The 13887-nt window shown below is 35.5% G+C and overlaps 1 protein-coding gene across 7 annotated transcripts in view; it reads left to right on the forward strand.

Annotated features, from left to right (window-relative positions):
- The window catches only part of TANC2 (tetratricopeptide repeat, ankyrin repeat and coiled-coil containing 2), a 489961-nt gene that overhangs the window by 74400 nt on the left and 401674 nt on the right, over positions 1-13887 (forward strand). The window contains exon 1 of one of the 7 annotated variants that reach the window (XM_055258666.2): positions 12692-12954. The exons of the other annotated variants lie outside the window; for them this stretch is intronic. The gene's annotated coding sequence lies outside the window, so the exon portion shown is untranslated. Of the gene's footprint in view, positions 1-12691; positions 12955-13887 lie in introns of those variants that run through there. 7 annotated transcript variants of the gene reach the window in all.

The following is a 13887-nucleotide window of genomic DNA, read 5'->3' on the forward strand; positions in this document are numbered from 1 at the left end:
AATTTTGCTTTCAAATGTAATTTATTTAGCTCTGTGGTTTATTTCCATACTCTGAATTTCTTTGTAAATTACTCCTATTACAACTTTAGGATTATGCTTCCCCAGGACTTCAGAACAATTTTAAATGTTACAAGCCTTTTTCAGCACTGTACTGCAATATTTTAGCCTGAAGATTTATTCCCTGATCATCTACTTTCATAGGTTGCTGCTTTCAAAGTTTGCTGCATCCCTCCATGTTGGTAAAGAAGGAAGACAGAAAGCTATGTAAGGCTTATGCAGTCAGCACAAGTCGTTTTGTGACTAATTCTTTCCCGTTTAAAGGAAGTAAATTTTCATTCTTCTATTTAGTTTCTTCCTATCTTCAACTTGCACAAGGCACCTGAAATTTAAAATAGTGGTTTCTTAGTACTAATTGAAGTTTCCCTGGTAAAACTACTTTCATAAATGATCAATTCACATTTTAACAACAATTTTTTTTAAAGGATTAAGTTAAACAATTTAAACCGGTTTAGTTTGGACGCTATTGCTGAAGATCAGTTACTGTAAAAATCCAAGTGTATATCAGTATGCCACTTATAATTCTACATTCATAAATTTGAGAGTGTGCAATGAAGAAAAACAAATATTGAGTAATAGACTGATTTTTGATTCTTTAAAAAAGGGATTTAAATAATGAGTTAAATACATGATTTTGTCCTTAATACACTATTTTTCATAGGTATATTTTGATATAGAACAATGTTTGTGCCAAATTAAAATGATAAATTATTTTAATACTATCAAAATTGTCATCTGAATATATTTAGATTTTTGTTTTCTTTGAGAACTTTAAATATTTCAAAGAAAAAAACCTCTTGATAACAGATTTGTGCTTTTGCAAATTTATGGTATTCTAGTCTATACCATCTCATGGTCTCCTTATGCATAGTATAATTATGCTTCTTTTTTTTGAGATATACAGGAATTTTAATAAAAACCCATACATGTACTCATAATAGTGAAAAGTTAATGATAGAACCAAGAAATGACTGCAATATTAAAGGGAGAGCAAATGATAGTTTTAAAATCGGTATGGTACAGCAATCATAGACTCTGTCCTCAAGGGTCTCTAGAATACATTTCTATAAATGGGAAGTATCTTTCTTACATATTTTATTCCTTACGTTAAAGAAACTCAATAATCAAAAATTTGACCTTAAAAACAAGTTCCACACTCCCCCACCTCATTCCATTTTCATAGAATTTTTTTTTTCTTTTCTATTCTGGTTTTATTTGACTCCCCAGAGAAAATAGGTTAACTTACTTTTTTCCAGATTTAGCGTGCTCTGACCTAGAGTCATGATTCTTTCATTTGTCACTAAAAAGCTTGCCATCAGAAGTCCCAGTTCTTTAGAGGAGCCCCAAATGGATCTTTAATACCTTAGCGAGATAGAAAATAAGCTGGTCATGTCCGTAAACCAAGAATGAACAAGGTAGGGTTTGTTTTTTCCTTCAATATTAATTTTTAAAGATTTCGCCTGTGTTGTATTGAAGGAACAAGTAACATTGAAAATGTCATCTTTATTATTAGAATGAAATAGACTGTTTTGCCTATATAGGGGAAGTAAAACTTGACTTCTACAGGGTCTCCAGCTGGACCTGAGAATTAAATTGACATAAGACAGATTAATAGGGGAAAAGCATACAGATTTCTACATGTATGTCTCCACAGGGAAATGATGACCCAGACATATATGTACTAAGTTGGACAAAGAGTAGTAAACTGTAAAAACATAAAAAGACACAGGGGCTTGGGCTAGGGCAGTTAATCATGGAGAAATGGCTAGGAAGATAAGGGCTTGTCTTACAAGGTTGGTTGGTTCAGATTTGCCTCAACTCTCCATCTCGGGTGATAAGAGTATTTCTTTTCTCCAGGTACAGGAAGGACAGCTTTTACATTGGAGTTTCATCTCCACTTTTCAGGAAGAAAAAGGAAAGTCAGGGTGCCCTTCTTGCATCTGCTGGTTTTCAAGTGCCTTTAGTTCGAAATAATCCTTATGCCAAAGTTACATGTTTTGGGGTAGCATATTCTGCCATCTTTCATATGGTAACTCCATGGCTCAATAACTTTCTAATGAAATGTCTTTTATAAAACTACTTCATATATTCTCAGGCCAGTGTTGTTGTTAAAAGAAAAAAAGGGAAAAAGGAAAACAATTACTTCATGTAGTCAGTAGGATATATCAGTGAAATAATATTGATAAAAAGATATATGATAAAGGTATAACACTAATTTTATTTATATAAAAATGGTTTTACTATTTTATAGGAACCTATGGTATTGAAGTATCCTTATGTATTTGAAGATTTAAACTTGGAAAAAATACTTTGTTCATCTCTTCATACAGTTGATTCAGATTCAGCATATATTTATTAAATGTTTATTATGCACCATGTTAAGTACTTTAACCAGAGTTATCCTCATATATTACACAGCCTACATAGCTTGAAATGTGTATAAAAATTTGAAAATTTTGGGATTATTTCCTTTTTGCTCACTAAAGATTTTATTTTTGGACTCCATAGTTTTGATTAGGAAAGAACTCGGTAAATAACATTTATAATTATTGTAAAGCTGCTTAGCCAGTAGTCTGTGCCAGACCAAGAGTGTTACTTGGAGCAGAAATATCTCTTATCCATTTTGTATCCTTGGTCTATAGCATAATGTTTTATAATACATATTTGTTAAATGGCATAAATTTTCTGAAAAAGTCATAACATTATTCTGGTCTTATGTTTTGTGATTTAAAAAAATTAGATATAACTGATATTCAGTCATTTTGAAATAATTTAGAAACCCTTTAGAACAGTGCTGTTCAGTACAACTTTCTCTGATGATAGATATATTTTATAAATCTGTGTTGTCTTATACTGTAATGGAAAGAACTTATGGCTGCCTCCAATTTTGGTTTATTAATTCACTCCACAAAGATTTTTTAGTGCTTACTGTATATCAGAAATTGTGATTCATGATGGAGATATTTCCTAGTCTCAGGGAGCTCAAAGTCTAATAAAGGAGAGAGATTTCTAAACCAACAGCAACAATATAGTTGGAGGATAGGCTGGGAGGAGAGGAGAATGCAAGTTGAATTGTGAAGGACAAGTTAATAGTGGTCCAAATAGAGAAAGCAGCATTTGCTAGTAGATGGAGAGAGGAGACTGTTTGGTTCATTCCAGTAACTGCAATAATTCTTTCTATTTCTGGTACCTAGGGTGAGTAAGAAAGTTGCTAAAAAGAATGGACAGTTAATCACAGTAATCACTTATCAGTTAATGACATGCTTTATGTGCCGTGCTAAAGACTTTGCATTATATTCTTAAAGCCGCAAGTGAGCCACTGCAGGGTTTTAAATGGTAAGTAAAAATCATTTTAACATCTAAGCTTAGTCCTCTTGACCCCATATTTATTAAACTTGAACTTTTTAGAGGAAATATGAACTTTATGTTAAAATTTGAATTTGATTAGATACCGTATAGTCTCCTCCCTGGTCAGTTTTGTTATTGTGGTAGTTAGGATGGTTAGAATTACTAGAGTTACAATTTAAAATACTGAGACATTGAAGGGGATTTATACATTCATATAACTAAGAATTCCAGCGGTAGGACGATTACAGGTAAATTAATTCTGAAGCTCAACAGCATCACCAAAGACTCAATTTCTTTCTTTCTGCCATTTTCAGTGTATTGGTTATTGTTCTCAGGTTTGTCCTTACATAGTTGCAAGAGGACTGCAGTACCTTCAGCTTTTACATCCACACACAGCATTGTTCATAGACTACTAGAACAACTAATCCCTTCTTGGGTCCCTTTTTAAGTTAAGGGAAACTTTGCAGACAGACACCCCTTGCCACCCCCCACCCCCCGATTCACCTCACATCCAGTTGGCCAGGTTATATCACTTAACCTTTCTTAAGCCAATTAATGAAATTGCAAATGTTGTTATTGAGATTCATTTACTAATCAAAGTTCAACCCCTGAGAACCAGCCTCCCTTGAAGCAAATACCTAAAATAAAGTCAGCGTTCTTTTAGCATGAAATAAAGGATTGGATAGGCAACTAGTGGAGTCTGCCACTTTGTTTTTCTAACCTAGTGTTGGGTTTTGTTTATCTGAAAAATTAACAGTCTTTCTCATACCAAGAGTTAGAAGGACAAGCCCAAATTTGCCTAAGATAAGAAAGACAAGACCACCTTAAGTTTGTTAATAATCCTTATATTTTGATAAGAAGTTTGCAGAAATGTAGAGCTGTTGTAGTATAAATTAATCTTTCTGAGGCTTACCACTTTGAAGATCTTAAATGACATGGTTCTTGACTGCAAAGCTGAGGACTGGGCCCCAAACTATAGGATTTTAGTATGTGAGGCCTGCCTGGGAAACCAACTAGCAGATCATCCCAGAAGATAGATTTCTATGGTTGTTCTTGACCAGGGGAATTCTCTTCTGGAATAGAAGTGGATGGGAGATTTGCTCCTACTTAAATTTTTTCCTAAATGTATAATTTTAATGACATAAATCTTTTTTGTACCTGAAAGAGGTCAGGTTTTTCCAAACTCAAGTATTAGAAACATATTTGTCTGCTTTTTTGTTGTCACCTTTCATCCTAACCACAGAAGGCTTGGCTGGGGAATGTTCTTTGGGAGAAAGAGAATATTGAAGAAAAAATGATTTTTTTCAAAGTAAAGCCTGGCTATACTATTTGCTTCAAAAATTTACATCACTCTTCATGATCTTAGCTCTGGTATTGTTCGTATACTAGTCACTATAGTCAATTCTTTACTCAGAATATTGTGTTACTTTGCTGTTCTACTTTGTTTCCATTTTAAAAAATGGTCAGACCATTCAGTTTTCCTTTCGTTAAGCTTCCAGTGGATTCATGCTGTAAGGATGAGGTACTATTAGATACTTCTCTCCTTCCTTTCTGTGTTGTTTTTCCATCCCTGATTATAGGGTGAGCACTTAATGCGGACCAAGTAGAGTATTGGGGGACACAGCTTACTTAGAAATAAAAGAGATAGTCTTTGCCAGATTATACTGCCTGTAATAAATAAACCAGTATTACTAAAATATAGTATGAGAAGTACTGTGATGAACTTCTACATAGGGTACTAAGGGAGTTCCAAGGGAAGGACTCAATCTCAGACTGGAGGGAAATAGAACAATTCTTGGAGGAGGTGGTGACTGTCACCAAGCCTACATAGCAGTTAGCCACTTTGAGAAATGGGGAAGAGGACATTTCAGGCACAGAGTACAGCAAGTGTAAAGACGAAGTTGTGAGAAAACTTGACACATTTTGTGAACTATATATAGGTAGTTTGGTACTGTGGTGGTTCACTCCCATTTCTTATATCTATTTCTTTCTGCATATCTATTTCATTCTCTTGCAACCTTGCACATTCGTTTCAGTTCAAATAGTAGAACATAGCTACCAACATCTGAGTTTTGTATCTTATAGTCCAGGCACCCACAGAAGGATACTGATTCAGTTCTTTTGTTTTCACATCCATAAGCTCATGGATAGGTCAACTCTGGTCTTATTTAGGTCTGATGTCCACCCTTTGACAAGTCAGTTACACTTTGGACTAGGGTGTGGGTAAGGTTTGTGATCCTCTCAGCTTGGGTTAGCTGCCTATCCCAGTGCAAATCATCTATGGTAGAGGGAGGGAGTAAATTAGTATGAGAGTGAGAGTTTTTAAAGGGCACTTCCCAGAAAGGGGTGTATGTGACTCTGAGTAGGCAAAATGACATGCCATCTGTAGGAGCTATGCAGCAGCATCCAGGCAAGAGGTAATGAGAGTCTGAACTAAGAGCATGGCAGTGGTATGGAGAAAAGAATCAACTGAACTACATGATTGATTGGGTGTAGGTCAAATGAAGGAAGAGCCTTAGTCTTTTTAATTTACTTAACAAAAATACTTATTGAGTGCTTGCTAGAGCTACTGGAGATACAGCAGTGCTTTATATCAGATTACTAAAAGAACAACTTGTTCTATACTCACACATTCTGACACCAGATGTGTTCCATTAAACAATCCTTCAACTCTTCCAATACCAACTGGGTATCCTACAGTTTAATTCTGACAACGAAGAGTTAGACCCCACAGGTTGAGGACTAGTCCCACAAGATGCCCCCCACTTAGACACTAATTGCCAAGTACGCTTGTACTTCTTCTGACCTACAAGCTATAATTTCTAGGTGCCCATGGCTCCCTCCTTGGGTTCAGTAATTTGTCAGAACAGCTCACAGAAATCAGGAAGACACTTAACATTTGCCGGTTTATTATAAAGGATATTACAGAGAATCTATATGAACAGCCAGATGAAGAAGTACATAGGATAAAATCTGAGCATGGAAACTCTGCTCCTGTGGAATTGGGGTGCCCTACTCTCCTGACATGAGGTTCACTGACCCAGCAGCTCTTTGAACCCCATTGTTTAGGGTTTTTATGGAAGGTTCATTATGTAGGCATGATTGATTAAATCATTGGCCATTGGCGATTGAGCTCAATCTCCAGTCCTTTTCCATTCCCCAGAAGTTGGGGTGGGTGGAGCTGAAAGTTTCCCCTGATCACATGATTTGTTCCTCTGGCAGTCATCCCCCATCCTGAAGCTATTCTGGGGCTTTCAGCCACCAGTAATCTCATTAACATACAAAAAGACACTCTTATCTCTCCTGGTAGTAAAAAACCAAGGCTCTTAGTAGCTCTTGTGTCCATTACCGGGTGACTAAGATCAAATATTATGATAAAAGATGCCCTTATCATCCCAACACTATAAGGGTTTGAGGAAACTATAAGGGTTTTAGAAGCTCTGTGTCAGGAACTGGGGGTGGGAGGCAGAACCAAATATATGTTTCCTGTGTCATAATGGTGGAACTTACATTCAAGGAAAACACCATGTTTATAAAGGAAGTTTCTGGCTTAAGTGACTGGGTGAATGATGGTGCTCTTCATTTGAGGTTTGGGGGGAAATGTAATGAATTCATTTTATGAAATGTGAAATTTGAGGTGATGATGGGTTATCCAGGGGATGTTAGATATTTGGGTTATGGACCTACAGGAGAAGGCAGAGGAAGAGAGAGAGAATTGGAAGTCATGACCATCCAGTGGTAATTGAAGTTTTTAAAAGCTATAAAGTAGAATTTACTTTTTTATTTTGGTGTGCAGTTTTATGAATTTTCATACATGTGTAAATGTGTGTAGCTACCACCACAATTAGCATACATCACCTTACAGGTTACATCATGATACTTGTTTCTGGTCACTCTCTTCCCCCATCCTTCACCTGGGAAACCAATGAGCTATGAAGATGGTTACACTAAACAACAGATTTTCAATGTAGATGAAACAGCTTTGTATGGGAAGAAGATACCATCTAGGATTTCGCCACTAGAGAGAAGTCAGTGCCTGGGTTCCAAGCTTTGAAGGACAGGCTGACTCTCTTGTTAGGGGCTAATGCAGCTGGTGACTTTAAATTGAAGCCAGTGCTCGTTTACCATTTCCAGAATTCTAGGTTCCTAAAGAATGATGCTAAATCTACTCTACCTGTGCTCTATAAATGGAAAAATAAAGCCTGGATGACAGCATGTCTATAGCATGGCTTACTAAATATTTTAGGCCCACGATTGAGATCTGCACAGAAACAAAGATAACATTCAAAATAATCCTTCCCATTGGCAATGCATCTAGTCACCCAAGTGCTCTGATGGAAACGTTCAAGGAGATTAATGTTATTCTCATGCCTGCGAACACAACATTTATTCTTCAGCCATGGATCAAGGAGTAAATTTTGACTTTTAAGTCAAATTATTTAAGAAATACATTTTGCAAGGCTATAGCTGCCATAGATGGTGATTCCTCTGATGGATCTAGGCAAAGTAAATGGAAATTCTGGAAAGGATTCACCATTCTAGATGCCATTAAGATCATTTATGATTCATGGGAGGAGGTCAGAACGTCAGCATTAACAGAAGTTTGGAAGAAGTTGATTCCAACCCTCATGGATAGCTTTGAAGACTTCATTGGAGGAAGTAACTGTCGACGTGTGGGAATAGTAAGAGAAGTAGGATTCGAAATAAAGCCTGAAGATGCACTGAATTGCAGTACTCATGATAAAACTTGAACAGATGAGAAGTTACAGATGTGCAGAGGAAGTGGTTTCTTGAGATGGAATCTGTATCTGGTGAAGATGCTGTGAACATTGTTGAAATGACAGCAAATAATTTAGAATATTTCATAAACCTAGTTGATAAAACAGTGCCAGGTTTGAAAGGATTGACTTCAATTTGAAAGAAATTCTACTGAGCAAAATGCCATCAAATAGTATCATTTGCTACAGAGAAATCTTTCATGAAAGGAAAAGTTATTTGATGTGGCCAACTTCATTTGTTGTCTTATTTTAAGAAATGGTCACAGCCACACCAACCTTCAGAAACTACCACCCTAATCCGTCAGCATCCATCAACATAGAGAAAGACCCTCCACCAGCAAAAAGATCCCAACTTGCTGAAGGCTCGGATGATAACATTGTTTAGCATGAAAGTATTTTTAAATGAAGTTATATACATTTCTTTTTAGATATAATGCTATTACAAACATAATACAAAGTTAATAGATTATAGTGTATCATAAACATAACTTTTGTCTGCGCTGGGCAAACAAGAAATTTGTGTGACTCGCTTTATTGCGATCTTCATTTTCTTGCAGTGGTCTGGAACGGAACCAGCAAAATCTCTGAGGTATGCTTGTATATGACCTTTGAAGACTGGCTTCTTTCACTTGGCATAATGCCTTTGAAATTCATCTGAGTTGTGTCAAAAAGTACTAGTGAGTGTTCCTTTTTATTGCTGAGTGGTATGCCATTGTATGGATGTGTTGTTTGCTTATTTATTCACCCACTGAAGACCATTTGGATTATTTCTAATTTTAGGTGATTATGAATAGAGCCACTATAAACATTCATGTATGGGTTTTTGTGTGAACATAAGTTTTCATATCTGTAGGGCTGATGCCTACGAAGTAGGATTGTTGGATCATATGATAGGTATATGTTTAACTACATAAGGAACTGCCAAGCAGTTTTCCAGAGTAGCTGTACCCTTTTCATTCCCACCAGCAACATATAAGAGTTCCAATTGCTCCACCCCCTTGGTAGCACTTGGTATTGTCAATTGTAAAAAAGTTTAGCTATTCTGTGTGTAGAGGTATTTCATTGTGGTTTTACTTTGCATTTCTCTGATGGCTAATGAACATCTTTTCATGTGCTTGTCTTCCATGTATCCTCTATGGTGAAGTGTCATCAGATCTTTTGCCCATTTTTTATTTGGTTGTTTGTTTTCTCACTGATGGATTTTAAGAGTTCATTCTATGCTCTATATACAAGTCTTCTGTTGGATATGTGTTTTGCTTGCTTTGTTTGTTCTGTTAACAGTGTTTGTTAAAGTTCATTTTTCTTTTTTTAATGGTTCCTGTTTTTGCTATCATATTTAAAAACTCTTTGGCTAATCACAGGTCATAAAGATTTCTCCTGTGTTTCTTCTAAAAGTTTTATATTTAGATGTATTTTTTTTTATATAAAGTGTGAGGTTAAGGTTGATATGTTTGTTTTTTTTTGTATGGTTATGTAATTGTTCTAACACCATTGTTGAAAAGACTACACTTTGTCCTTTGAATAGCTTTTGCACTGTTGTTAGAAATCAATTGACCGTATTTATTTGAATCTATTTCTGCACTGTCTGTTCTGTTAACTGATCTCTTTGTATCCTTTTGCCAGTACTGCACTGTCTTGATTACTGTAGCTTTATAGTAAGTCTTAAAATAGGGTAGTATAATTCTTCCAACTTTGTTCTTTTTCAAAATTGCATAGCTATTTTAGATCCTTTGCTTTTCTATATAAATTTTAGAATCATCTTGTCTATCTATAAAAAGATCCTTCTGGGATTTTGGGTGGAATTACATTAAATCTATAGATCAACTGGGATAGAACATTTTTTCCATGTGGGATCTTCTTTTATTACATGAACATGTTACGTCTTTCCATTTGTTTAGTTCTTCCTTGATATTTCTTATCAGCATTTGGTAGTTTCCAGTATGTAGATCTTATACATGTTTCATTAGGCTTTTTTTTTTTTTTTTTTGAGCTAGTGGTACAATAGTCACCTCTTGTCTACAGGGGATACACACCACAGCTCCCAGTGGATTCCTGAAACTGCAGATAACACTGAACCCTATATATACTTATGTCTTTTCTTACACATACATATGTACCTGCGATAAAGTTTAATTTATAAATTACTCATAGTAAGATATTCACAACAATAACAATAGTAAAATAGAACAACTATTATAACAATATATTATAGCAAATATGAATGTGGTCTTTTCTTGCAAAATATCTTATTATACTTTATTCATCCTTCCTGTTGTGATCTGTTGATCTGATAACCAAGATCACTACTAAGCATATCCAAATGACTAACGGGCATTAGGGTATACAGCATGGATATGCCGGAAGTTACTAATGGCAGGTATGGTATACAGCAGTGGATATGCTGGAGGGGATGATTTACATCCTGGGCAGGATGGCTTGAGATTTTATCACACCACTCAGTATGGGGTGTAATTTAAAACTTATGAATTGGTAATTTCTGGGATTTTCCATTTAATATTTTCGGACTGCAGTTGACTGTGGGTAACTGAAACCATGGAAAGAGAAATCACAGATAAGGGGGTGGGTGGACTCTTGTTTTTAAAAGTTTGGTTTCTTATTGTACATTGCTAATATTTAAAACATATATATATATATATATAGGCTGGGTGCGGTGGCTCACACTTGTAATCTCAGCACTTTAGGAGGCTGAGGCAGGCGGATCACCTGAGGTCAGGAGTTCAAGACCAGCCTGGCCAACATGGTAAAATCCTGTCTCTACGAAAAATACAAAAATTAGCCAGGCATGCTGGCGGGCATCTGTAATCTCAGCTACTTGGGAGGCTGAGGCAGGAGAATCACTTGAACCTGGGAGGCAGAGGTTGCAGTGAGCCAAGATTGCGCCACTGTGTGCCAGCTGGGTGGCAGACTGAGACTCCATCTCAAAAAATAAAACAAAACATAGGTATATGATTTTTTTTTTTTTACTTTGTATCCTCTGACTTTGCTAAACTAACTTACTAGTTCTAATTGATGTTTTTTGTTTTTGTTTTTTAGTGGATTCCTTGGAATCTTTTAAGTGGACAATAATGTCTTTTGATAATAGGGAGAGTTTTATTTGTTCCTTTCCAGTATGTATGCTCTTTATTCTTTTTCTCATTTTATGGCACTGGCTAGTACAATGATGGCTAAGAGTCGAGGAAGTGGTATTCTTTCCTTGTTTCCTGAGTGTTGGCTGGGGGAAACATTGCTTTTCACCAATAAATATGATGCTAGCTGTAGATATTTTATGGATGTTCTTTATCAAGTTGGAAGTAGTTGCCCTGTATTCCTAGTTTTCTAGTTTTCTTCAAGTGCTAATTTTTTTAAAAAATACTTTTTCTCTGATCAAGTAATAAGGTCATGTGATTTTTCTTCTTTGAACCATTAGTATGGTAGATTGCATTGAAGGATTTTCAAATACTAAACTAGTCTAGCATTTCCAGGATAAACCCCACCTACTCATAGTTTGTTGTTCTTTTTCTACATTACTGGATTTTATTTTCTAATATTTTGTTGAAGATCTTTGTTTCTATGTACGTAAAGGGATTTTGGTGTGTAGTTTTCTTTTTTTGGTAATTTCTTTATCTGGTTTGACATTCGGGTAATTCCGTCCTCATAAAATGAGTTGGGAGTATTTTCTGCTCTTCTGTTTTCTGGAAGAAATTGTAGAATTTGTTATTTCTTTAAATGTTTGGTACAATTCACCTGTTTAGTTATTTGGGCTTGGATATTTCTTTTTCATAATTTTTTTTAAACTATAGACTTCAATAGTTATAGCAATATACAGGTTACTGTTTAATCTTGAGTGAGTTTCAGTAGTTATTATTTATTAAAAAGGTGTATTTAAAAGACCAGGCTGTGCTATAGAATAGCTTTATTACCTTGGGAAAGGTACTTTAGCCTTAACCTCTCTGTGTCCTTAATTTGTTAATCTGAAAAATCAAAGTTTTAGATTTGTCTTTTTAAAGTTTTCTTCCAATTTTTTTAATTCTGGTGGATAAGAATGTATGTGTTTGAAGTTTATGCGAAAGGACTGTGAGCCTCTCTTTCTTGTTTTATCTGTCATTTATTGAGTGAGCATTGATTTATTTAGATTCACTTTGCCTTTTATCAGATAAGTTCCATATTTCCTCCTAATAAATGAATTATTTGTTGATGAAAGGTGTGGGAGGAAGGCCTGTTTATGCATTTATACATGATATAGTTATGGTATGTAAAAAATTACTTTCATAAGCTATTTATGTGAGAAAATTAAGACATATCATGTGTTAGTCTTTAATGTTAAATTTTCTTGAAAAAATTATCAGTTTAGAATTTTAGAAATGTTAGAAATACATTTCTCTTTTGGTGATTGTCCTTCTGGATCTTCATGATTAAAAAATTCATTTATTTTTGGCTACTTGTCTATATAAGTATTTTTTTCAAAATCATCTGGCATACTGTTGTGCATTCTGTCCTTTTGTTGGATTAAAGCAAAGTGAAAGTAGCATACAGATTTACTGCTGAAAGAAACATTAAGTTGCAGGCTGCAGCTGGAGGATTTTACGTAGGCACCTGTGGGTTTGAGTGCGTTCAATATACAGACTGCAGTAGGAGGCTGGCACTGACTCTGCTGACTCCAGTACACTCCTTCACTGCTGTTCTGCCGATTTCTCCACTGTCCAGAAGACAAACAAAATGGTGCAGCACGTACAGGGCTTGGGAAAAAAATAACTGTCAATATGATCCAGAGGTGAGTTTGCTACAGTGAACAGGAGAGAAAATTGTTAACAAGATTAAAGGCTTGGATGTGGTTCAGTATGTCTGATGTCTTCAGCTGTTTTAATATTTGATTCTGGCCAGTAAGAATGAAACTGTTGTAGTTCTAAAATCTTCATGCCCTCTATATAAAGAGGTTCAGGTATATTGCATTTATAACATTACTAGATGCATGCATGGTAGTTTATAAACATTTACATTTATACTAAACATGTGTAATGTGTGTGTCTATATAGATAGGTGTTTGTGAAGGTTATATCTATTAATACTGGATTTTTAAAAAGTAAACACTTTTAGTTTTTATATTTTCTCTGTTGTACATTTGTTGCAGCTCCTGCCAATGTCTCTTTCCCTATATTGTTCATTTTATAATAGCAGAAAACATTAGTAGCGCATTCTGTGGTGAGATATGGAAAATCAGTAGAATGAACCCTGGAGTTGGCACTTCATATTTTATTGATGACTGTAATGCAGTGTGAGTTCGCATTGCACATAGTCATGATTTAAATGATTACCTCTTTTATGAAAGCAAAATGTTTGTAAGAATGGCCATGTTGTAGACAGGGAGCATAAAATAAAGGAGAGGAAGTAGGACAAGTAACATTTCTCTGCCCTTGGTTTCTTGAACAATGTGCAGCATTGACTCAAGGCACTGTCATTTCAGAAGTACAGTATAGAAACAATTGAGCATCAAGCATAGATGAAACATGGAGGCTTAGTTTCCCATCCCCTCCTAGAAGCGCTTTACTTATGTACTCACATATTTTGGGTTTCTGTGGCTGTGTTACTGGGGAGCTGTCCAGTTGAGACGAGATGTTTACTTAAGCCACACCCAGCAGATTCAGCTTTTAATGTGTTGGGGGCACTATTTTAATCCTGTGCTGATTTGTAACCATCATCTATGGGA

This window comes from Symphalangus syndactylus, chromosome 20 (genome assembly GCF_028878055.3).
Source record: "Symphalangus syndactylus isolate Jambi chromosome 20, NHGRI_mSymSyn1-v2.1_pri, whole genome shotgun sequence".
Taxonomy (NCBI): Eukaryota; Metazoa; Chordata; class Mammalia; order Primates; family Hylobatidae; genus Symphalangus; species Symphalangus syndactylus.